The 26,245-nt window shown below is 40.5% G+C and overlaps 1 protein-coding gene across 2 annotated transcripts in view; it reads right to left on the reverse strand.

The window, feature by feature from the left end:
- Window positions 1-25,316, reverse strand: part of filip1b (filamin A interacting protein 1b) — a 55,284-nt gene extending 29,968 nt beyond the window's left edge. For both annotated transcript variants that reach the window (XM_026193792.1, XM_026193791.1), the window contains exon 1: window positions 24,873-25,316. The gene's annotated coding sequence lies outside the window, so the exon portion shown is untranslated. The remainder of the gene's footprint in view (window positions 1-24,872) is intronic.
- Window positions 25,317-26,245: the final 929 nt, after the last annotated feature.

Consider the following 26,245-nt stretch of genomic DNA (forward strand, 5'->3'; position numbering starts at 1 on the left):
TGTTTAAGAAAGCAAACAGCAGTTCACAGTTTTAACAGTTACTCTTATGTCTGTCGTTGAGAGTAAAACAACTATTGCACCACAAGACCATAAAAACAAGCTAAATTCTAGTTATGCTAGTAAGAAGTTGAGATAATAAAATTCAAATTCGAAGGATATATTCTTTTAACCTGTAGAGTTTTATTTTGTTAAATGCTTATTCTGCCAGTCTGCATTGAAAAACTGTCCCAGGAGGAACTGCTTGAGCAGCGTTGATGGTACTGTACATAGACACAACATTAAAACACCAACACAATCTCTCCCACTTTTTCCTATTTTAGTTCAGATATGACACTAAATGCCCAATACGAGTGTGTCATGACTCACAAAGGATCCACAGGCAGATCACCACCAAGAAAAACACATTATTTCTAATTTTTGTGTACTCTTGGCAACAAACAGACCAAAATTTAACCAATAGCATAAAATCGATGGAAGTCAGAAAGTTTTTGTCCACAAGGTTTAATTTCAATCCTAACTCTGAAACCTGCACTGATATCAAGCTCACAGGACAATGAAGCTCCTGGGACATGTTGCTGACGTTCAGCAGGCCTTTCACTGGAAGCGGCGCGTACGGCGTCTGTAAGCAGAGATGCTCTGTTTACAGGTCATGTTGTTTTCATTTCTGTTGCTACATGTCACATCAAAGACTTTTGCAGGCTTCTGATGGACTCTCACTCGTCAGATACCGACACACTGTTGCACCGAGTCCCAGATAAGTAAAGCCATCCCTATAAACAGTTTACCTCCCCAGAAGGAGCTCTGAGTCATGATTTCACTGTGACCTTATCAGCATCACATCCTGATGAAGCACCGATGAAAAGTCTACTCAAAGAGTTTTCCATCACTGAACGTCTTCAGCACAGAAAAACAGATTTATTTCTCGAGTATTATTAGAAACCTCTTCCTCTTTAATGTCGCCTGCAGTGTGTCGTCCACCATCTGTAACTTTCCAGAACTGGTGATCTCACTTCCACATACAGGGAGTGCAGAATTATTAGGCAAGTTGTATTTTTGAGGAATAATTTTATTATTGAACAACAACCATGTTCTCAATGAACCCAAAAAACTCATTAATATCAAAGCTGAATGTTTTTGGAAGTAGTTTTTAGTTTTAGCTATTTTAGGGGGATATCTGTGTGTGCAGGTGACTATTACTGTGCATAATTATTAGGCAACTTAACAAAAAACAAATATATACCCATTTCAATTATTTATTTTTACCAGTGAAACCAATATAACATCTCCACATTCACAAATATACATTTCTGACATTCAAAAACAAAACAAAAACAAATCAGCAACCAATATAGCCACCTTTCTTTGCTAGGACACTCAAAAGCCTGCCATCCATGGATTCTGTCAGTGTTTTGATCTGTTCACCATCAACATTGCGTGCAGCAGCAACCACAGCCTCCCAGACACTGTTCAGAGAGGTGTACTGTTTTCCCTCCTTGTAAATCTCACATTTGATGATGGACCACAGGTTTTCAATGGGGTTCAGATCAGGTGAACAAGGAGGCCATGTCATTAGTTTTTCTTCTTTTATACCCTTTCTTGCCAGCCACGCTGTGGAGTACTTTGACGCGTGTGATGGAGCATTGTCCTGCATGAAAATCATGTTTTTCTTGAAGGATGCAGACTTCTTCCTGTACCACTGCTTGAAGAAGGTGTCTTCCAGAAACTGGCAGTAGGACTGGGAGTTGAGCTTGACTCCATCCTCAACCCGAAAAGGCCCCACAAGCTCATCTTTGATGATACCAGCCCAAACCAGTACTCCACCTCCACCTTGCTGGCGTCTGACTGGAGCTCTCTGCCCTTTACCAATCCAGCAACGGGCCCATCCGTCTGGCCCATCAAGACTCACTCTCATTTCATCAGTCCATAAAACCTTAGAAAAACCAGTCTTGAGATATTTCTTGGTCCAGTCTTGACGTTTCAGCTTGTGTGTCTTGTTCAGTGGTGGTCGTCTTTCAGCCTTTCTTACCTTGGCCATGTCTCTGAGTATTGCACACCTTGTGCTTTTGGGCACTCCAGTGATGTTGCAGCTCTGAAATATGGCCAAACTGGTGGCAAGTGGCATCTTGGCAGCTGCACGCTTGACTTTTCTCAGTTCATGGGCAGTTATTTTGCACCTTGGTTTTTCCACACGCTTCTTGCGACCCTGTTGACTATTTTGAATGAAACGCTTGATTGTTCGATGATCACGCTTCAGAAGCTTTGCAATTTTGAGACTGCTGCATCCCTCTGCAAGATATCTCACTATTTTTGACTTTTCTGAGCCTGTCAAGTCCTTCTTTTGACCCATTTTGCCAAAGGAAAGGAAGTTGCCTAATAATTATGCACACCTGATATAGGGTGTTGATGTCATTAGACCACACCCCTTCTCATTACAGAGATGCACATCACCTAATATGCTTAATTGGTAGTAGGCTTTCGAGCCTATACAGCTTGGAGTAAGACAACATGCATGAAGAGGATGATGTGGACAAAATACTCATTTGCCTAATAATTCTGCACTCCCTGTACACTTCACAGAGCAGTCATTCAGAGAGGGGCGAGGCACGGTGCTTGATTAAAGCTCCTCATTTTCTTACGTTATCAGTGTCTCCCATTCCACCCTTTTTTCAACAGAATTATATTCTGGTTATAAAAACATTTCATTTCTTTCACATGTGGCCCTGCATGAAGTCATGAACGACTGCACAACACCTCTGACATGTAAGCAGACATGCATAAGTTTACTAGAGCTTTACTAAAGCATAGGGCCAAGGATGTACTCTAATGGAAGCAACCACTTCGATGAGAAAGTCCTCCACAATACACTACAAACGTAAATAAATCTGACAAAACTGGGTCCTGAATAAACAGTGTTTCCGATTTTCAGTCCTCTGTTGTGAGCCATATTTCTGGACACATGATGAGTCTAAGATGTTCTCTGATTTACAAGACGGTGTGGATAAAACCTCTGACAGCTGTGGACTGACACATGAGACTGTGTGGATGAGTGGAAGCACGGTGCTTAAGAAGATCGTCCAATAATGACAAGGTCACAGCATTGACCCTGTGATCGACAACTGTTTCCAAAGCATTTTAGGAGATAATCTTTAATGTGAGCACTTCTGTTGTGTTATTAAATAATAACCCTACATTTAATGTAAAAGTCCAGATTTAAAACCTTTTGTGTCACATAAGAACCCCAAACATGAAGTCAGGTAGGAGACACTCACTAATGTTGCCGACAGGGGTTAGCGTGGGATAGCTTGGAAAAAGGCACTAACTCGTGTGCATTGAAAAATTGAAGTTTTTAAGTCTGTTGATGCTGCACGAATGCAGCGCTCTCTGATCGGGGGCAGGTGTAACTTAATCTGAGGCCTGATATGTCACTCATGTGCTATGCAGCCCGCTAACAGTGTAAATACAGCTAATGGGCGTCCTTGCAGCAGTCTCAGCTGTTTGTTTGGTGAAACTTAAAGAGGTATTTTTAGGGTGTCCCCACTCATGTCCAGGGTCCAACAAGGGGAGACTCTGGGGCTATCACTTTATGAGCCATCAGCAATCTCAGAGATGCCTGAACCTCAACTTCGCTTCACAGCTGCAGCTCTCGCACACATCCACAACAGCATTTGTTGTAAACAAAGTGCCCGTTAATCAGGCGAGCTTGAAGCGCCTCCAAGTTAGCAGAGGTCACATTTGGATGAAAACACCAGAGCAGTTAGCAAACAGCCACCGGCTCGGGTTTCATATTGTAAAGATGTGTCCGAGAGTAAATATAGATCATACTGACAACTTCATGTGGTCTCTTGTTCATTAAATGGATTAGAAACAAACACCACAAGTGCTGTCATGCAAACACAAACCTGACAAAGTTGGGAGACTATGATTTACAAATGATTTGCAAATCTCAGAAACCAAAAAGACCATAGAAAACATATCAAATGTTTAAATGTACCATTTTGAAAAAACTTTTTAGAATTTTGAATTTTAAGGCAGCAACACATCTCAAAAAAGTTTCCAACTGTGCAGCATCCCGTCTTATTTTAACATTAGACTGTAAACCTCTGTGAGCTGAGGAGAGTAGCTGTGGACTTTAACAGAGGAACGTTGTCCTGTTCTGGTCTGAGGAGGATTCTAGCTGCTCAGCAGTCCTGTCTCTGCTTTGTCCTGTTGTGGGTTTCATGATGCTCCAGATGTTCTCAGCTGGTTGAAGGTCTGGACTACCTGCAGACCAACTCAGCACCCGGACTTTTCTCTTACAAAGCCGTGCCGCTGGAATAGATGCAGTCTGTGGTTTAGCATCATCCTGCTGTAATATGCAGGCCTCCCTAAAATCGCACATCATCTGGATAGGAGCATGTGTTGCTCTAAAACCAGTATATACCTCTCAGCATTGATCCACCCCCACCATAGCATCAGAGATGCAGGATTTTGAACTGCGCACTGATAACGAGGAGGATGATCCCTCTACTCTTTAGTTTGGAGGACCTGGTGTCTTTTTTGGGATCCTCTTGGGATCCTCTTTGCCTCAGTCCATTTTAACAAGCTTTGGTCCACAGGAACCGGCGCTGTTTCTCCATCACAGTCACAGTCAGTCTGGCTTCTTCACTGCATGATGGAGCTTTAACCTGCGTGTGTGTGAGCACCACACTGAGCAGTTCTCAGACGGTGATTCCTGAAGTGTTCCTGAGCCTGTGCACTGATCTCCTTCCAGAGTCATGTTTTTAATGCAGCGCTGCCTGAGGACCAAAGATCATGAATATCTATTATTGATTCTCAGTCTTGTTCTTCATGCACAGAGCTTTAACCCGCCCTAACCCCCACCAACTGCAGTTTTCTCGGCTGATTCCGAAAAGACTTTTTGTAGATTTTGAATTGGTTTATGGACAGTGCATCTGCATATATGTTGGTCATTAGGCAAATGTACTGAAACCTGCAGTCAGCTGAGACTGAAGAAGCCACTTGGATGGATGATGAAATGTTCCTCCCACTGAAAACGTGACATCCAGATGAACTGAATCAACTTTCTGGGATTTCCTCACCTGGATGATGGAGCATGCATCAAGACTCTACTGGACAGGAGTGAAGCTGTTTTTGTGTGAACACTGCGTAAAATGTTTATGTGTAATATTTAAGTTTCCTTCTTTTCCACTCTAGCTCTAATTTTGGTTTCTTTAGTTTTGTGTGTGTTGCAGGGTGGATTAAGAATATAACAGTAACGACAAGAACAAGTTTGTTTATGTGTGAAGCAGAGAGTATAATTTTTTCTTAGCTAAACTTCAAGGATAGATTAATAATTCCAAATGCTGATGAACCAGGAAGTCACATGAATCTTTTTGTGAAAAATTTGAATGCAGTCTTTCAAAGGCTGTTTGACCTGTTTGTGAAGCTCAGACTGCTGAACATAATATTTGAGTAGCTAATAATCACAGAGGTGACTGCTGATATTTCATCAGAAGCTAACTTTCTCGTCCACTGGCAGCAGTAGCCGTTGCCTCACAGATCTCTCACCACTTGCTCTGTTTTACGAGCTCAGCTGTGAAGAAATAATCCTGCGAAAAGTCCGTGGCTTCCTGCCAGCTGAGCTCACAAACCTCTGGATTCCCAATAAAACTCCATCCTTTACTATGTGGGATTCGGCTCATACTGAAGAGGCAAAGAAGTGTTTATTTGTGTAAGGCCTATCAATAATGCAAGGCCATTCACAGCACTTTATACAAGACATAAAAAGGATCACGGGGGTGTCATTAAAAGATGTATGGTTCTGGTCTCCTTTATAGAGAAAGATAAGTTATGATGAAATGAACACTGGAGCAGTATCATAAAAATCACTGAGGTGAGCTGCAGTTCCTCTGATGTCCACTAGAGGCTGGCCAGACAGGGAGTCGGTCTTCACAGACGATATGTTAAAATGTCCAACTATACAAATAAACACGTGAATGTGAATTATTGTGTGACTCATCCAGGGAAGGTTTTAAATTAGAGGTGTGTAATTTGTGAGACGATGTGACAACGATCCACACAGAGAGTTTTTCTGCAACACAGCGTTAACGTCACAGAAACCACGCAGACATTAAGTGTTTTACTAACATTACTAAAACAATATATCACACATGGGGTGATGTTATAGTATAACTTTGTATTACTTTTATTTGTTTTGTAATATTGTTATAATGGGGTCTTACCTGTTCATGTTAGTCTTACATGATCTGACATGTTTACTGAAAATTTCCTGAAAATTTTATTACTATTATTTTTGTTTTTGTTTTGACTCCCGCTGTTTTTATCCATTTGTTCATTTTACCCAGTGTGGTAAAGCCTTCGTTCTCTTGTATCTCTCTTGACCCCCTTTTCCATTAGTACCAACTTGGATCGACTCGCCATGTCAACAGCGTAATAAATGACTCGCCCTTTGTTACTTTGTCTGCGTGTGAGCCCTGGATTTGTTTCCTGTCCATCACACTTAATGACACAAAATTTGCTTGTAGGGTCTCAAAAATGATTGCAGTGTTGGTGGTGCATTAAAGGTAGTCATTAATATTTTAATGAAGTTCTTTGATTTCATTCTTCTCTTAGCATTGAAATGTTAACGACTGACGTCACAGTGGCTATGTCCACCTCTTATACACAGTCTGTGGTATGAACCCACTTTTCCCTGTGGGTAAAATTTCCTGCACTGCAGACTTGGCTCATGTTAGCCAGTCAAGTCGGGTGGGGTCACATGCACTCAAATGACCTCACAGTAACTCTGCTCCAATCAAAGTGCACTTTCTCTAATTTGCTGTCACGCATACAAAAATCCCCACATAAATTGACCGTGTAACACAAAAATCAAAGCACTAACTCAGCGTGTCATTCTCCGCTTCAGTCCATGGAAAATCACTGAGCAAGGCAGGCTGGGATAAAATGCTTGACTAATATCAGCCCATCAAGCTCTTGTGCTTATAATAGTGACACTTACAGTTGGTTTCAGCGCTGCTGCAGGCTCATATTACCTCCTTATTACCAGGCAGTCAAAGCCACATCAGAAATAGAACAATTATAAGCAGCACTCGACAGCCAGCACGTGCCCTTACAACCACATCCTTAATGCTGTTTCTATACCTTCCACATAGCTGCTTAAATTAGCAACTTTCTTGCTTTGACCTTGTCCTGAAGTCACAGATATGACAAGCAAACGAGCAGCCAAGGTGAACTCATCTTAATGTTCATGGTTTTTGACACAGCCATTATTCAGCCTTAGTTCACTTTATTAATCAGCATCCATCATTTTAATCAGTGGGTGATTTTAAAAAATAATCTGTTGGACAAACTCTGATAAGGTTTTCTTGAGATGCCATATGGATGAATCTGATAGCATGAAGGGTCATTTTTTTACACTTAACACAGCAAATAAAAGACACAATAATCCAAACCTGCTCCAACATGGGAACAGCTATTCATGGATAACTTGGACTATGACAGAATACATGCACATCTGGGCAGTTCACTGAGGACACAGATGTTGCTGTTATGAAGGAACATTAATTCACTATGAATGCAAACTGTATCCTTACTTAATTTAAATTACAAGAATTTGTAGGTTTTTATAACGTTTTAAAGATTATTTTATTAACTGCTCACCGAGGAGTATAGCTTCATACACTTGTTTTATTTAATAATTTATACCTGGTTTTTCTAAGTTCAGACACGTTTGCATTTGCAAAGACAAAGACACTTTGCAAATCTCAGCTTGCATAAAGTGAATCTTAAGTGTGTGGCTATACTGTCAAGTTCAGGTGACTGATCCTTCTTAAAACAGCACACTCAACCAGTGTGAGTAAAACTTATCTATATTTTTTCTTACGTAAGTATTTCAGTGTTTGAGTCGGTATAAAAAGAAAGATATTTGTTACCTGTTTTACTTGTTTTTATTGAAAGTATCCTTATTTTCATACTTCAAGCCTGAAAAATTATTAACCAATGTTTCCTACACTTCTAAATTCCTACATAGACCCAGAGAATCCTACACAAATCTGCAGAAAAGGAGACACGTAAATTAACATATCTTCTTCTGCATCCTTTTCCTCTTATACATTTACTTTATGTAGTATTCATGTAGTATTTATGTAGTATATGTGATTTTACTGAATGTTGTGCTGCACACAGATGCATGTGTTCTTATTGTCTTGCCGTCTGTGAATTGTGGGACAAATAACATACAAACAGATGAGGGAAAAGTAATTTTGTCTAAAGTATGCACTGTAAATACTGAAAGGCTGACCTTTGGTTTCATCCCAGAATGACTAAATAGATTATGAAATAAGGTGTGTAAACAGACAGCTCAGCCCAAATACACTGAATATATTCACTGTTTTTGTGTGTTATTGAACAAAATATGGCCTTTTTAAATCACTAAATCTATCCTACCCTCATTTTTCCAGCTGAAAAATAAAGGAAATGTTCAGTTTTTACACCCAGCAGAACAGAGTAAAAGGTAATGTTTCTTAGATCGTCATGTTTTATCCATCCTCTCCATCGCTGCCTGCTGCCTTACATGGAGTCTTAAGGCCGCTCTGGTAAGTGAGCAGCAGAGCCACAAAGAAGCTGCTACAAAAATAGAAATCGTAAATGCAGCCCAGTTTAACCTGCTCGCTCCAGCCTGCTCACCCATCTAGGTGAGGCAGGAGCCACAGGCATCCTCTGCACACGCCTTCCTCTGGCTTTAGTAATTCATCCATTCATTTACAGCCGACAGCCCTCATCGGCAGTTCGGTTATCACAGAGCATCCATGACTTACTTTTATCTTTTATTCAGGAGTCAGGAGAAGAAGCATACTGTGTATTATGGAATATTATGAAAGCAAAGGAAGGATTTCACTAACATGTCTGCACAAGGTATATTCTACACCTGAAGACTGACTGTGGCTTAAATGTTTGTATCTGTAACTTTCACTGATGTAAACTCTACATGACGCAGACGTGTTCCTGAATCAAATCCAATATGTAAATTATTTTTTTCTATTTTCATTTTTTGTAAAAAGATCATGAAATGTTGTTTGCTCTCTGAGCAACAGAAACTCCAAACATGCGATTATCCTTGGGTTTTGAGCTTTGTTGAGTTTGTGGGTTTTGTAAATGTTTTTTTAATTTGTTTCTGGGTCCTTGGGTTTCTTTTCTTATTCATGACTGTGTCCTTTACATTGTTACGTTTGGTTTGCCTAGTTTACTCTTTCTGTCTCTCTGGTATTAGTTTGACATTGAAGTTGTCCGCATTTTCTCTCTGTTAAATTCTTGTTCCTGTTATGACATTATTAGTTTCCTGTTTGACTTTGATAGCTCTTTCTCACTGGTATCTTGTGTTTAGTATTAATTCATCTCCCCTATCACTGTCTTGATTGTTGTCACTGGTGACTTATCATCCAGCTGTTTCCAGTCTGTCTCTGGATCTATGTTTTGGGGCTTTCTTTGTTTTTTAACTCTGCTTTGCGTTTGGGTAAAAAAATGTCCTACATGCTATCCAGTCGTTAAGTGATGACGTGACAAATCCTACTTCCGGGCCTAAAGTAGTCTGCGTTTAATATGGCTTTTGTGTTGTTAACATGTTTAGTGTTTTGTATTTTCTTCTATTTAGTCTCAAAAAGTTCCTAAAACAGTCAGTGATCACTGTTGACCTCTCTCTAATCATTTATTTAAGCTCAGTTTTTAAAACCTTAGGATGTAACTACAGCCCAGCCCATGCAGCAGTATATGAATGACTAACCTCGTATTGTGGATGGATTATCTCAGTTGTTCTCCTGGCTGAAGTTTGGTCTTTTTACAGCATCCTGCCATGCGATTACATTTGTTCCTGACCACCGACAACACTCACGTTAACTTTTATCGAGTGGGAAAAAAGTTAGCTTTTTATATTATGCTAACATAGCTGTGTCGCTAGCGGTCATGTAGCACATCATTACTAGGGTTGCCAACTCCCTGAAAAATAAATAAGGGACACCTCGTGGCCAGGGCCGGGCGACCCAGTTGTCTTCACCCTTCCCAGTGTGGTGAATTTTCTAGCTCTTTTTTTGTGTGTGAAATTATTTTTTTAACCATTTGACTTGAATTTGATTTAAGTAGATGTGTATTCTTTGTGATATGAACACATGTGAAACAAATGATCATTTAGCCATTTATTTTTAGCTCAAAATGACAACATTAACACAATAAAACAGGTCTCCTTCTTAAACAGAAGCCTGTCATGCTTAACTTTTGAGAATATAAGTAAATCTTTCTTTAAAAGAACTCTGTCCTGCTTAACTTAAAATAATAGAAAACAATAGAAAGAAAAACATTCTTGTAACAGTGCACATTTAGTGCATTTAGTACAATTGGCTTAATGCTAATCAGCTGCTCCTCTTTGTAAACCCGCTTGTTCCCATGATTACGCATCTTAACTCATCATCATTATTCATCTATGTATTACTTTTATGTATTAGTCATCTATTTGTTGTAATCATCTATCCTTGCAGTTGTTTATTACACAAAATAAATTATATTATCACACTTCTGGCCACATAGCACTGATATTCACTGCACATGCCCATATTAACTTTTTCCAGCCAGGTGTTTTCCTTTTCCCATTTTTCCCTTTCTCTGAACAAACATTGCTGCTCTAATGCTGGGCTTACACTGTGCGGTTTTAGGCCCATTTTGAGCCGATTTTTGAGTGATCGGACCGATTTTGGCCTTCATCGTGCATCGTGTAGTATACGTGGGGTAACGAGAAGTGATTAACACCTCACGACCAACTCCCGATCATCAATCGCTCGTGAGGGTCTCACCACAGCCGCTCACACTGCTCGCGCGCAAACACGTAAACGTTGGTGTAAAAGATGGAGCAGCACGGCTGTGCAGCGTGTGATCTGGACACAAGCGATGGAGGCACACAACCGTGAAAATAGTTGGATTTACATTGCTGCTCAGTCACAGCTGCCCGATCAATGTTTTTCATTAGCAATTTAGCAAAGTTGATGGTGGTGGTGTGTGTGTCTGTGTGAGTGTAATGCTGGGCTTACACTGTGCGATTTTTGGCCCATTTTGAGCCGATTTTTGAGTCGTGCGACCGTTTTGGCGATCGGCCCGATTTTGGCCTTCATCGTGCGTCGTGTATCGTGTAGTATACGTGGGGTAACGAGACGCGATTAACACCTCACGACCAGCTCCCGATCATCAATCGCTTGGTCGGGAGGGTGTCACCGCAGTTTGTCACACTGCTCACGCGCAAACACAAATGTCGGCGAAAAAGACGCCGCAACACAGCAGTGCAGCGTGTGATCTGGACACAAGTGATGGAGGTACAACTTGTAGAACTTTGGAAAGCTCATCCGAGCCTTTTCGATGTGGCCTCAGAAATTATCACGACACAACAACCGTGAAAATAGTTGGATCTACACTGCTGCTCAATCACAGCTGCCTGATCAATGTTTTTCATTAGCAATTTAGCAAAGTTGATGGTGGTGGTGTGTCTGTGTGAGTGAAAGACTGAGAGAGAGAGCGCGACAGATTCTCTGTTATAACCTTCATGTTATGGAGGCACAGTGTGAGCACTCAGGTCGCATCAGAGCATCGGGCGGTATAGTGTGAGACCTGCATCGTGACCTATGAACTTCTAACCCCTGCGAGTCAATCGTGCAGTTTGAGCAGGAGCTGAATAACGTGACTGAAAAAATCGCACAGTGTCTGCCCAGCTTTAGGTGTACTGTCGTCCGAGACTTGCACCGCAGTGTCGGCGTTTGTTTCCCTGTTGGCCATGCTTCTTGTTGTGGTCATCTGTTGTCTTCCGGTATTTTCTCCGTAAGCGACCTTTCCTTGACCAATGAGATGAGCGGTAATCTGAATTGTCATACTCGTAAGTGTGCTGTCAGCTCATTGGTCACAAAGCAGGAGAGGGGCTGGGAATTATGTTTTCAAACAAAGCGTTAATTCCATTAAAAGTTATAGACTACTTTTGATTCTCACTGTATTACGGGACAAAGTGCGTCCCTTATTAGCTCAATACGGGACGTGTACTTTTGTTTCGAAATACGGGACGATTCCATATTTTAAGGGACGTTTGGCAACCCTAATCATTACATACCAGCTAGCCAAACTTCAGTAACCCTACAAACGTCACTGCTGTTTAGTTTCCTGTCTTCATTTATGCTGGAAGTGATAACAGAGCTGTACGTTTTAATTTGTTTCCAAAACCCCGCAGTCAGGACATGCTATATTGTATTTAGATAGAAGCTAGCGAGCTAACTCCCTGCTAACTTCTAACTCCGTTAAATATCATAAATTCCGTTTTCATGGATGGCTGGATGTTAAACTCAATTGTTACACCTGGTAGAGCAGAACGCTGATCATTTTATTAAAGATGAAAGACTAGACAGTTTTTCAACTCTCAGTAATGCCATAGTGATCATTTGATATATGGACCTGCAACGGAGTTTAGACCCAGACACGGCTAGTGACGTCAGACTTAACGACCGGATAGCATATAACATGATGTGTAAACATGGTAAAAGGATTTACCATGTAAAAAAAATGTATACGTTATTCAATGAGTAAACAGACACGTTGGCCCAAAGGACTCCAGGACCAGGAGCTCTAAGCTGGTCTGTACCTCGTATTTTTTTAATGTAAACGTAAATTACTCAAGATTTTATGTAGTTATTAACATAGCATAAACTGTACTTTCACTCCCCAAACTTCCTTCCTTCCAATTACTATATAATGTGCTACTGCTTTATAACAGCAAAGCTTTGTAACATCAGCTGATAAAGGTGAGGAAGAATTGAAATTCTATTAACAACATGTCCAAGTGAAATCACGTAACCTTAGATAATTACGGTGGCCTTGCAAAGAGTCAGTTGTGAAATTAACAGACTATCGTTCTGATCATCTTCTGAGTTGAAGCAGCAGTTCATGAAAGGAGGAAATGATTGCACTGAACATAATCAAGGTAGTTATTCTTTTTAAACATATTTGTCAGAACCCTTTAATTATCATTAAAATGTTATGGTTTTTGGACAGCAGATTAGATTAAAAAAATATTTTGTTACCTAACAAATCTTCTCAGTCAGTTTCACTTTCCTCCTCCTCTTTTCCTCCTCTCTGGGAGCTTTTATCCACTTAATAATTCTGCTCAAGCTTAAATAGCTGAGATGCTCTCAGCTTCATGGAGAATTTAGTTTGTTTGCTGTAGTTTCACCATAAATGATCATACTGAAATCTAATCTCTTGTTGCTTCTACCATAAAACTCCTAAATTAGGAGGTTTTAACCATCCAAATCCTGGTGCATTCTCGGACCTCGTCAGTCATCGAGGCTAAAATTCTTCGGGTTTATATGAGGCAGGTTTCCTCCCAGGAGTTTGTGCGTGAGCTCTAATCAGTGGTGACCAGTCCAGAGAGCTGACATCATCCCAACATGCAGTAGGCCAGCAGCCAAGTCCCACATGCCTTTCAAATGGACTGAGTATGAAGTCACTTGACTCATAAACTCTGAGAGGAGGAGGAGGGGGAGGGTGCGGGTGAAGTGAGAGCGAGGCAGGATATCACGAGGGTTTGAACACTGCTCATTTTACGTCGCTTTAAATTTTTACAAGCCGTTTAGCTCCTGAGCGTTGACCAATCTCAAGTGGTTGGTGGTCAGCCCACCACATGCATGACTCGAGAAATGAGTCATGAGAGAGGAATAAGTTTGGACCGTATCATAAGACTCCCACCGCATCACAAACAGCCATACTGACTAAAGGGGACAGAGATTTATTAAGTATGCGTAAGGCTTCTCACATCAATGAAGAAGATCTACATTTAAATAGAAAATCTGGGATAGGAGAACCTGAATAACTAAATCAACATTTAATGAGAGCCTTGAATTACTGATACCTGTTATCAGCCGGCTGAATGGCTGTTATCAGTCGTTATCAGTCTTTTGCCAGCATGTGGCTTCTTCAGCCAACGAGGAGGCCGTTATCACTTCATTCACTGGTAAGTGCAGAGCATAGAGTTACACACCATGGCTCATCCACTGGTTAGTGAAGTCCTGTTGTGAGCTTAAGCTGACGTTTCTTGCATCATTTTGTGTTTATTTTGAAACCATATGTGATGAACAGCAGTCCATCTCACTGTGAAACCCTTGACAATGAGCACAACCACAGTAATCCTCCAGTTTAACTTGAATAAAGACCCTTATTTACAAAAATAACCTCGTGTTTTATTCAGAAGCCTGGAAACTAGCAGGAAAGTGTTTACTGAGGTAAATATGAGGGAGCACTGGGTCATTTTCCCACAGACTTCCACGATTTAAGCAGAAGTTTTTTATGCAAGTACTGGAGTCACCTCCTACTGGCCCCTAGAAAGAATGAAGATTTCAGTTGTTTGCAAATTAGTTTCAGACCCAGAAGTTACATCCATCTTTGTATGTTGCAGATCACACCGCTGTGTTACAGCATGTATAGAAAACCAATGCCCTGTGGATGAGAATGGACTGGGTTTTCCAGTACCATCCAAGTGGGAGGAAACCCTGGAGACAAACTATCTCATCTGGCCTGAGAATGGGTGGATGGGTGCATGGATGGATCGATGGATCTTTTAACTTATTTTAGGGTTCTCACCAGTTTTCTTTGGTTCTGCTGTTTTTAGGACTAATCTATTGAAGCAATCACTGTGTAAGGTGAATGAGGGGAACAAACTTGCTGGATTTCAGCACCCAAAGGAGTGTCAAAGAGGGGGATTTTACAGTGTGACAACCTGGGTCATAAGGAAGCCTTTGCAGTAAATATTAAGGTTCAGATCACACATCAAATGCATCAAACAGACAAAGTCTCAGTCCAGATATTGGAGGACATTATGTCCCTACTTCAGGGTTTCTGAAAGAGTAAAAATAAATATGATTCAAACTTGGATAAGAGTGCAGTATGTCTACCTTGTAATATGATGGCAAATTCAAGGCTGAGCTCAGACAGCTTGCCACAACATCAACATCCCATCTTTCCCAGCGTGATCCATCTTGATGTTATCAGCTGTTTGATATGCCCTCCTCATTGCTACAGAAAAGTGTAGCCAAACAAATGCAGTGCTCGCCTCTGCTCCCTGTTATGCTGTCATGGGAACAGCAGTTGTTGTTATGAAACCAAACATGACGGCGGACGCTGGTCCCACACAGATTAGTGAGCTGAATTAGCAGAATGATCTCATAGTTCCTGTCTTATCAGTTGGCCTTGGGTTGCAAATGGAAGATACGGTCACACTGTTACAAGCTGAAGCTGAGAATTTAAAGGCTAATGTGACCAGAATCTGCAACGGTTTTAGAAATCAGTTATAGTTTTTCCTCATTTTTTTTTCTTGAATCCAAATTCAAGTCAAACATTTGATCAAGTTTTCACAACCACCAGGAGGGTATTTTAAAACAGCCAAAAAGAAATGAGGGATTAATCTTTTGCTTTAATTGTGTTTGCTTTGGATCTGCAAAGCGATTTTCACCTCTGATGTCCACCTATAAATGTACTGGAAACATTGGAGCTATTCCTAGAAGCAAATCTTTTCCATTATCTACGTTTGCTGAGTCAAACTTGGAAACATCAAGTTTTATTCACTTCACTTATCCAGATAACGGAGTAATCCTACCCTATGGCACGGAGCCCAGGCAGTAAGGATTTTGGGTACAAGTTTCTGATCTATCAAAGGATTATAATGGAGAATTACAAGATCTAATAATGCTTAGGGACTGATTAATTCCTCACAACTACAAGACATTAATAAGAAACACTAAATTTGTCATTTTCAGCTCTTTAAATCATTAAGGAGATACCTATAATCGACTGTTTGACCAGTTCTGGAAAATACTCAATTTATAAACTTCTTATTAACATATACAACTACTTTATTTGTCATTCAGCTGCATTTATAAATGTTTCGCACTGCTTAGAAACATAGCTTCATGCAAACTCTCACATCCCACCTCGTCGTCAGTGTATCAGTCCATGTTTGCTTGTGGTGTACCTCAAAACTCTTTTAGTTTTTTTTTTACCTCTTGGTGAAATCTTCCAGGAGCATCAAATGTATGTACCACTGTTATGTAAGGAACTAAGATCTATTTTGCAACACAAAGCACAATAACCCTGAAGCAGAAGTCAAAAACGTGATTTCTCAAAACTTTTTTCTGACTAGTTACTTTTTGATTTTGCACCAGATTATGACTGAGGAATCTCAGAAGAACCACCCCTTCTGAAACCCAAAGATTCCAGTTATTGGGAAATTAAAAGGAAAGAGACACAGAAGATGATGAAATGACACAATAAGAAGAAACTCTTGAGTTGTGAAAGCTGGGTTGAGATGAGATCTTTTTTATGAATTGCATGGTTCGAATGTTTGTTGGGATCCTGGTCATCATCAGCGCTGCGTTCACAAACCGTTACACCCAAACACATCCGCTCTTTCATCATAACAGTTTAGAGGAGACATATGTTGACCCATTTAATATCCTGTTAGGATTTGAAACAACTGGTGCAAATCAAACATCTGGATCGCCACCAAACTCTAATCAGTGGTTTCATGTTGCAGATTATGTTTGATAATTTTGAAAAATAACGTGCTGACGGACGGGTCAAGCAAACAATTTCCACATTCAAAAATTTAATTATGCTGCTTTTTATTCCCATCCGTTGGTTTTTGTTTGTTTTTTTGTTGTTGTTTTTTGCTGCCTGTATGCACACTTTTTAAAATAGCTAGCAAAGCAAAGGGAAGGTCCCAGGAGATCTGGGCAGGGTCGGAGTATGCTGAGTACAACAACAGAGAGGAGGTCGAGTTAAAGACCTTCTCTGTTTAATGTTCAGCTCTGAAACACATAAAAGCGGGAACATTTTTAAATAGAAGAAGAGACGTCTGATGTATAGTTCAATCCTCAAAGCAAAATCAGAACCAAAGCAAAACCATGAAATTAATCCAAAGGAAACATGTGAAGGTTTGTAGCCTGTGTCAGGTCCGGCTGTGCCCGAGGAGTCCAGTGCACAAACATTAAGGAGTAAAGGAACAATATATAAGCTTCTTATATAGTGCACATCGGTCCAGATTTCACAAATATGCAGACTTCATCTGATAATACATGATTAAAATATTTTCAGATGGTTTCCAATCTTCATTTTTTTTATGTGCAGAAACAAAATGTTAAAATACAGTACAATGTAAGATTTTAAAATGAAGGAATTTTTTGTATTCATTTTTTACTTTTTTCTGTTTTTTAATTTTGTTTTACCTGGAATTTTTTTTAGGGTTATTTTTATTTTATTTTTTTACATTTTTGTTAGCCACCAGAAAGAGTAAGATGAGCACCCTTTTCTTTCTGTTGTTAAGGTTTTACTAAACAAATACATTTTTGAGATTAAAACTCTCTTTTACGACAGTGTCCTGGGTCCAGGCAGTTCCACATAACCCACCATGTTTTATGCTACTGTGGGTTTAATCCTAAGAAGGTGCTACAGAAAATCTGTTTTCTTCCATTCAACCATTTTTCAAAACTGTTCATCCAGCTTGTCCTGGGTCTGCTCCGGGAGTAGGCCCCGGGGCAGACCCAGGACACGCTGGAGAGATTATATCTCTCGGCTGGCCTGGGAACGCCTTGGGGTTCCCCCAGATAACCTGGAGGAGGTGGCTGGGGAGAGGGAGGTCTGGGCCTCTCTGCTTAGGCTGCTGCCCCTTGGATAAAGCGAACGAAGATGGATGGATGGATGGATGGATGGATGTTCATCCAGCTTAGAGTCATTGAGGGTCATCTGTCAGCGCAAGGCTAACACAGACAAAACGTTCACACCAGCAACAAATTTAGAATCACTGGTTAAAATAATGCGTACGTCTTTGGACTGTGGGAGGAAGCACCCATAGCACCCGTGTGTGTGCAGAAAGAACACTAACTCCACACAGCTGACTGAGCACTTTTGGCCACTCCCTTATTTTCCAAGGGGTCGCCACAGGGATGGATCCACATTACACCAATACAGGACTGCCCTTCCTTCCTCCCTCTATCCTGGTTTGATACTGCCACGTGTCCCGTGGTTTCTTTCTCCCACCAACTTATGTTCACTACTACACTACGGTATTGCGAAAATGCATCTTTTTCTCTCCGTTTTGACCTTCCGTCCACACTGAGACGCCGTTTTTTGTAAAGGAAAACGCAGCGTTTTGAAAACGCTCTCCAAAACGGATACATTTGAAAACGCCGTTTTCACTTCGCAGTGTGGACAGCGAACCTGGAGCCTTTTCGAAAACGATGACATTGACGGAGGGCATTATACAGCAGTTGTTTTGTTTGCTCTCAATTTTGACAGCCCTATTAAATATTAATATCTCTTTGTACATGCTCCAGATAGCTTTTCTTCAAATTCTTTAATTCTCACTTGCTTTTCCAACTTTGTACTTTTGTGTTACTCGCAGCAACAACTCCACCTCATTGTAAGTCCATTTAAAAAACTCGGTGCTTTTCCTCAACATTTTACCGTAATGTTTCAAAGAGCCGGAAAGTAAATAAACGGCAGACAGAAATGAGGCAGGTCGAATCGTTTTGCATTGCACGCATGCGCATGACTGGAGCGTAAGCGTTTTCAGCCGTTTCAATGTCCGAGAACGCTTACACAAACTCCTAAACACAAACTTAACAATGTAGTGTGTGCTGTACAGTGTAGCGAGGAATGCCCAGACCTCTACATTGGAGAGACCAAACAGCCACTTCACAAACGCATGGTACAACATAGAAGAGCCACCTCCACAGGACAAGACTCAGCTGTCCATCTGCATCTTAAGGACAAAGGTCACAAGAAGCAATTTATGTCCACAGTGAGCGACTATCTTTGAACAGAGGTGGTGGCTTAAGACACCAACTGTCTGCCATCTATAATACAGTTTTGAGATCCCTTCCCAGACGCCTTAACCCCCACATCCCGGGCCATCTGACCTCAGGAAATCACATGATAGGGTGGGGCTAGGTTTCACCATGAGCTCACCCGAAACCTTGGCTGATTGTGACCTACTCATGTGATTAGGTAGAGGATCATTAGGGGATTGATTGTGCCTCTCGATGGGATACTCCCACAGGGCTTAAATCTGGGACTCTCCACCATTTGACCCTAGAACAGAAGAAGCTTCTTGGATGAGAGGTGAAACGTCTTCAAGCCACTTAAAGAAGTCCAGACGCTTTTCTTTCCAAGCTCCTTAGACTACGATGACCTGGATGACTGAGAGCCTTCACAGACATCTGCTGTTTTGTGCTCTAGTTTTGGAAATTAAAATTCCAGGATTTTCTCTCAATGTCATCCGGATGCGCTGGTGTGTTGTGTATGTACAGTTTTTTCCCTTTTTGTTTCACAAACCAACATGGAGGTGTTACACTACTGGGTCTGTGTAATTCTGGGTTAAGTTATATTATTTGATTTGTTGTTTTTCATGGGTTTGGTTCTCTTTAATTTTTTTTATGTGTGTTATATTTATAATTCCTAGTTTCTAGTTTTCTGTCTCTATGCCTTCCCTGTGTTCCATGTTTAGTTACTCTAGTCTCTGTGTTTCATGTTCCTAGTCAGTCGTGTCTCCATGTCACAGTGTCAAGTCTGCATCTTTGTGAAGGTTTCCTGTTTATTTTGATAGTTCCTTGTCCTGTGTTCAGTGCATTTGGTTTTGCTTCCTCCACGTCTCGTTATGTCAGATTAGTCCAAGCTCTGTTTTCCTCCTGTTTCCTATTCCCTCGTTACTCCGTTGTGAATTTAAGCCCTGTGTTTTCCTCTGTCTGTTGTTGTAATACTCTATGTGCTGTAAGTTTCTCCAGGTTTCTGGTTTCTATTATTCTTAGTTCCCTGCTCCTTGTTTCCAAGTGTTAAGTTCTTAGTTTCCATGTTCAGGGTTTTGGTTTTTGTAAGTTATTTTATGGAGGATTTTTCCCAACGAAAAAAGCTGCTGCTTTAAGTTTACATTCCAAGTACAAGTCCTGCATTTGGGTCCTTCATTCTGCCTACTGCACCTGACATGATGCAACCAGAATCCTAAAACACTGAAGCTACACAATAAGGGGTACTACACCAATGAGTGACATCACTATCGCTATGTGCATTTTTTATACAGTCAGTGCCAGTCAGACCAACAAGCCTGCACCACTGCTAAACACTTCTCACTGACTCTCAATGATTACAGTTTTTTCTGATTGCTTACAGTTTTTTCTGAATGCTTAAACCCTAACTGTGATTCCTGTAGCACAACCTCTAAAACTATTCAGACTTATAGCAAAACCACTCACTGAGTTTGCAAAACTAAAAGCACAAAAACTGCTTTGCACTCAGTTTGCAATTTTGTAACACACACTTTGCTAAACTGTAGGCACAATTCACTGCACAACACTCAATTACCAAATTTCCAACACACTCCTAGCAAAAGTATACACATGTATGGCTATCATTAACACTAATTTGCCAACTGTCTGGCACACTTTCACATGTGAAAACCTCTTTAGATAATTAGTTCACTTTGCAATCAGTCTAAGCACTATAATACAGGTAAGCTGTGTGTGCGGAGTACAATGGAGGGAGCAGAAAGAGTGAGAAGTAGAGGAGGCCGAGGAAGAGGACGTGGAGGTGAAGAAGTAGGATGAAGAGGACGACAAGGACAAGGAGGAGCAAGAGGAAGACGAGGAGGGGGGTGCAGCACGAAGGTCCTGGGCAGGCTTGAACCAACCCAGCGGGGCTTTTCCCTCCACCAGAAGTAACATGCTATAATTCAAAAAACGTTTTACAATTACGTTCCCCTCATAATGATCCCATTACATCTCTGGAATACCATAAAACCATAACACAGTACATCTTTACTACTATTAGTGTAACACAAGTTTTCTTTCATTCAGGAAAACTAATGGCACTTGACTGCAGAGCATACTTGCACAAACGTTCATGTTTTCCATTCATTAGCTGCTTATAGATATTTCAGTCTGGACACAACAAACCTTGTGTGACTGAAAATTGTTTTCCTGCTGCAGCATCTCCGCCCAGCTGCTGTAGAAACTGTGTCGGAAAGAGCAGAGCTTGTCTCTCAGCTGAGCGGCGCTTAAGCACTCTGGTAAAACATCTATTAAATTAATGCCTCCTGATGTACTGCTTCCTGAAACCAGCCTTTACTGGGCTGTGAATAAGGGAGTCATAACTCACTGATTCACTGAGCGAGTGTCTCACAGACGATCCTTTCATGACTCAGTAACGACACACTCAGCGTGGCTCAGTGGGTGTCGCTCCATTCCAGTAACTCATTATTGAAGCCGTCACTATACATCTAAATGACGCCTGAAAGCATTTAACTGATCACACTTACACTTTAGTTCTGAAGGTTTTATTTTGGCCCCACTTCAGCCTTATTTAAAAGGTTGATAATTTCTCGTTTACACACAGCACCTACACAAAGCTGAGCCGAGTCTGCTTTTCCTTATTCTCTGTCATGTATCTCTTGCTCCAAATGAAGAAGTCAGCGTACAGCATGTTCAAGAAATCCCTGCAATCCCCTATGATGCCACAGGAAGTGGATATCCCTGATGATCCCATCTTAAATCCCTCTGTTTGCAAGAGACAGCCAATCAGAATCAAGTTGTCTCAAAGGGGGAAGAGCCAAAATGGCTTGTTACAGAAATGACATGAAATGAGAGGTTGTACTGAGGCCCAGTATGAAATAAATAAGGATTATTTTGAACTGTGAATCATACAAAGCTGCTCTAATAGATCCCAAGTGTAACAGCAGGACCTGGAAAGGAGATGATTAAGGTCACTTCGCTTTTGTTGCATTTAAGATCAATTTTGGCTGTATAATCTGTCAACCAATCAAATTCAAGAATTCGAGAGAGTTTAAGAAGCCCTGAGTCTTTTCAGTTTCAAAAACTCAGCTGACTAGCAAGGGGTGCCTCAGAACCTCAGGGACAATACGTGTCAGTGTAGGCCAGTCATTAACCAAACCCTGCTTTTTTAACTCAAGTGGGACCAAAAGGCACAAACTGAAAATCCTCCTGCACTAAGTAAGACTTGAAACTAGAGACGGAGACCATAAACTCATCAGGAAAGTGTTTACTAAGCTCACACAGAAACCAAGTTAAGGACAGATTTCTTTTTGCCATCAGAGGAGTCACCCCCTGCTGGCCTTTAAAAACCATGCAGGTTTATGCAGATTGTTGGCTTCATGCTCCAGAACCAGAAGTATGTTGGCATACTTTGGCATGCAGAGAGGAGCAGCCAGGGATCGAACCACCAACTTTCCAGTTAGCGGATGGCCTGCTCCTCCTCCTGATTGTTGACCATCAAATCACTATGTTGCAGGATTTTAGCTCCTCCCTGTGTTTAGGTGGAGACAACAGTCTTGTATTAAAGATGTACCACGCCAGTTTTGGAAGGTTAAAAGCATGGGGGTAGTATTAACCCGCAGGTTTCTCAGCCAAACAGCCAAACATCTGGTTTGGAGATTTTTGTTTTCTACTTTTTTTCCCCCGACTTGCCATTTGACTTCTTTGCTACAACGTTAGGTTTGAAGATGGTGGTTTGAGTTAACATGCACCTCTTCACAACATTAACCCTGCACGAAAACCTATGAGTTAGGATCAGTGACTGTGCCAGTCTTACTAATCCCATCCCTGAGTTTATAACATAGTGAGACCCTGGTGTTTGCTATGAAGACTATGGTTTCAGTCAGTGACACTACAGTCTGTTTCCTAGACTTTTTAAATACTCGAACACTTGTCCACCCAAGATTTAGTCACATCGCCATCTGTCATTTTTCTTTTCACTCTTTTCCTCTTTCAGTTCTCCATGGTGGACCATCAGGTATCATGGGTCATTCAGATGTTTTTGATCTCAATCTTTGTCTAGCAGCACCGTCATCCTTTTGTCCATTAAATACCTGAATTGTGTGGTTGGTTTGCAGTAGGTGTTTAGGTCCTACACAATCATTTTCACAACAGTTCTTTCTCAACTGTTGATGGTGCAAATCTACTACACTGTTTCTCTGTGCACACATCTGTCCCCTCTACTGTTCGGCCAGATTTCCCATCAGAGTCAAGGGTTGGGGGATGCAGGGTGTGGTATGCTGCACAAACTGAACTCTGAATGTTATTTGTGACACTTGAGCCTTTCTGTGTCTCTGTTTTGTAACTCCACACGCTTTCTATTTTTGCCAGCTTCGCGCAGACATCTACTGCATCATCTGCTTCTGTCATATTTTCCATTTCTAGGTTAAAGGATGTTGTTTGTTGAAGAGATTGTGCAAACAAATTTATGATTTGGGGGTTATATTAATAAATCTATTAGAAAAACCTGGCATGGGATAAGAGTACAGTTTTTCTTTGGACATTTATTAAAGTGATCCGTGTGGGAAACCAGAGCATGGCCTCCCACTCTCCTTTTAGAGTCTAGAATTTGCATCATGAATGTGCAGTATGTGATGAAATAATCAAGTTTGGAAAGGAAGGCCTTTAAACCCGTTAAATTGTAAACAAAAAACATTTTACCGCTTTCAGTAATTCTGAGTAAGTTTAATCATTCATCATGAATTATTTGGATATGCTTTAATTGATAAAACATTTACAGGTGAGGTAAAAGGTTCATGAAGAGGTTTATTAGCCTGTGAGCTCAAACCTGACCCCAACCTCATAAAAATGTGCTTCATATTTTTGTCTCTGAGGTCTTAAGGTAGTTGGAAATCCTGTTGATTTTTCAGTATTATAAAAGTCGCAAAGCAGCAAATGTTAATTAGTGACCATCTTAACTGGATTTACAGCAATGACCTTAAAATATTTTTGCCTAATAATAACTAATAATGTTATCATTTCTAAACTGAACGCACACACATCACACTTAGCTTAGATCACGTTTTTCACTCCATTACAGATCAAATCCACCGTCATGAGTCAGGCTTCCATAAATAGCTTGGTTTGAGTCACTGCTGATGTTTTGTTGACCCGTCCATCCACCCTGACCTCCTCCCTCAGCTGACTATTTGGTTCTGCAACGTCATTTGTATGACTGATGTTGCTGTGCATCGACAAGACACATTTTAAATATAACATTTCCACACTTCTGATTATTAGTATTTTTGATTATTTAGTGAATGAAGTTACAAGGAAGCAGAACACCAAGCTTGTCTGATTTTTTTCTGATGAAAAAACGGGAAATAATTCAGCTGCCAATAATATGGAACAACACTTCAAAACTACCTTAAGTAATTAGCTGATATAAACTACTGTAACAAATCTTTAATGTAAACTGCTTTATTTATTGAAATATCCTGATTTCTTTATTTTAATCATTATATTTGGACTCTGGATATTTATTTGTTGTGGAGTTTTTTTTAATTTCAAATAAACATTTTGATAACTTCTCATACTGTTTACTTGGTGATATAAAACCTATATTTATCTCAGTTTTTCTGTTAGCTGACATTTAATTTAGTTCAGATGATCTTGTCTGGATTTTTTTTTTCTTTAATAGCAGTTGTGATTCACCAACTCTTTATACAGATCTCTGTATCTTTGCATTTCTGAATATTTGAGGAAAAAGTATGTTTTTATATGATTGTCCTGTTTTTTGTATAATAACTGCAAACAATAAATAAATGCGCAAAAAAATTATAAATACTGTTTTGCTTCCATCAGTGTAAGGTGTTTCAGTAATGGTATACGCCAATATATTTTCAAAATTATCGGTCTATGATATTGGCATGTTGGCAAATATGATGGCACATACCCATTTCAGTAGTGGTCAGATGTTTTTCTAGATTTCTTTGTGGCAAATTAAAACAAATATATCAAAACAAGCCAGAAATCAGAGTTACAAACCTGGTAGCTCTTAGTGTCACAGCTGTTCGGTCCCAAAATGACTCCAGTCCTTATTAATACTTCACTTCTTCTCCAGCACTCACCACACCAGCGTGTCTGTCTTCTTTCCTTTAAATCTTAAATCCAGCCTTCACTGTGTCTCCTTTTCTGCCAAAGTTGGAGCATGGTGAAGCTTTGTCCTCTCCAAGTTTGGGCTGTATGCTCACTGGCCGAGAGAGTATGAGTGAGAACTAAAGACAGAGAGAGAGGGGAGGGGATCGTGCGAGGGCAGAGATGAGAATAAACAGACTCTTTCTCTGAGCTGAAATAAAATAAGTTCTCTTTTTGCCGCAGGATGTTCAGCCTCTCTCTTTACGCCTGCTTGTTCCCGGTCATCAGCACTGAGGCTCTGCTCTATATTTAACCCGTGCTCTCACTCTGTGTTAGCAGCTCAACTGACTGACGGACTGACTGAGGCTCGTCCAAACCCCCAACAGCTGAGCTATCAGCCCTGACCACACCTTCTCCTCCTCTCACAGCCAAAGGACTAGGTTTGGGTGCGTTTGGCTTGAGTTGTGGTTTGTTTTGTTTCACTCCAAAATATTTTTATTCTTAACAGCATGAAACCCAGATGTTCCTGCCCCTCTGTTAATGTGACATCACTGTACTTGAGTTGATCACTCAAAATTAAGTGGATTTAACTTGAATAAACAAGATCAGTAAACTTCTGGTATTCATGGTGAACTATCAGCTCTCAGATTTGCTTTGTTTTCATGTGTTTTTACCTTAAATAGTCAGTTTGTCTCATTCACTTCTTCCAAGCACTCCCCATCTTCTTTATTTCCTAACCCTAACCCTAAACTTGAACACACCATCTTCTCACCTTTCCCTAACCCTAACGAGTGTCTTTGACAATCATTTCTTTGACCTTCTCACCCCTTCTCTAACCTCAGTTTTATTCCCAACCTTTCTAATCCTCACACTTTTACTAAACTTGACCTCTTTTTTAATAATTTATGTAACGTTTAGCTTTTTAGACCCACTTTTGTCCTGCTCACATTGAATAATTCTGAATACAGAATTGCCCGACTGCTGCTAAATATAATTTTATTTATGTGAATATGTCTGTACACAAACACAAACATATATCATGTATTCTCTATTTAAACAAGTTAAACATTCAGAGCAGGAACTTGGTAATGCAACAGTGCCACCATCTCTAATCTGACTCCTAATTTTTAATCCTGACCCCCTGAAATTTATCCACAATCACTGACCCTAACCCCCATGAATCTAACCCCTAAACCTAGATCCAGCATCTTCCCATAATGCAGCGCTGCAGCCTCCTTGCTGAACGCTAGGCTAACTGGGAACATTCCTGCGTCAATCAAGTC

This window comes from Astatotilapia calliptera, chromosome 15, assembly GCF_900246225.1.
Source record: "Astatotilapia calliptera chromosome 15, fAstCal1.2, whole genome shotgun sequence".
NCBI classification, from domain to species: Eukaryota; Metazoa; Chordata; class Actinopteri; order Cichliformes; family Cichlidae; genus Astatotilapia; species Astatotilapia calliptera.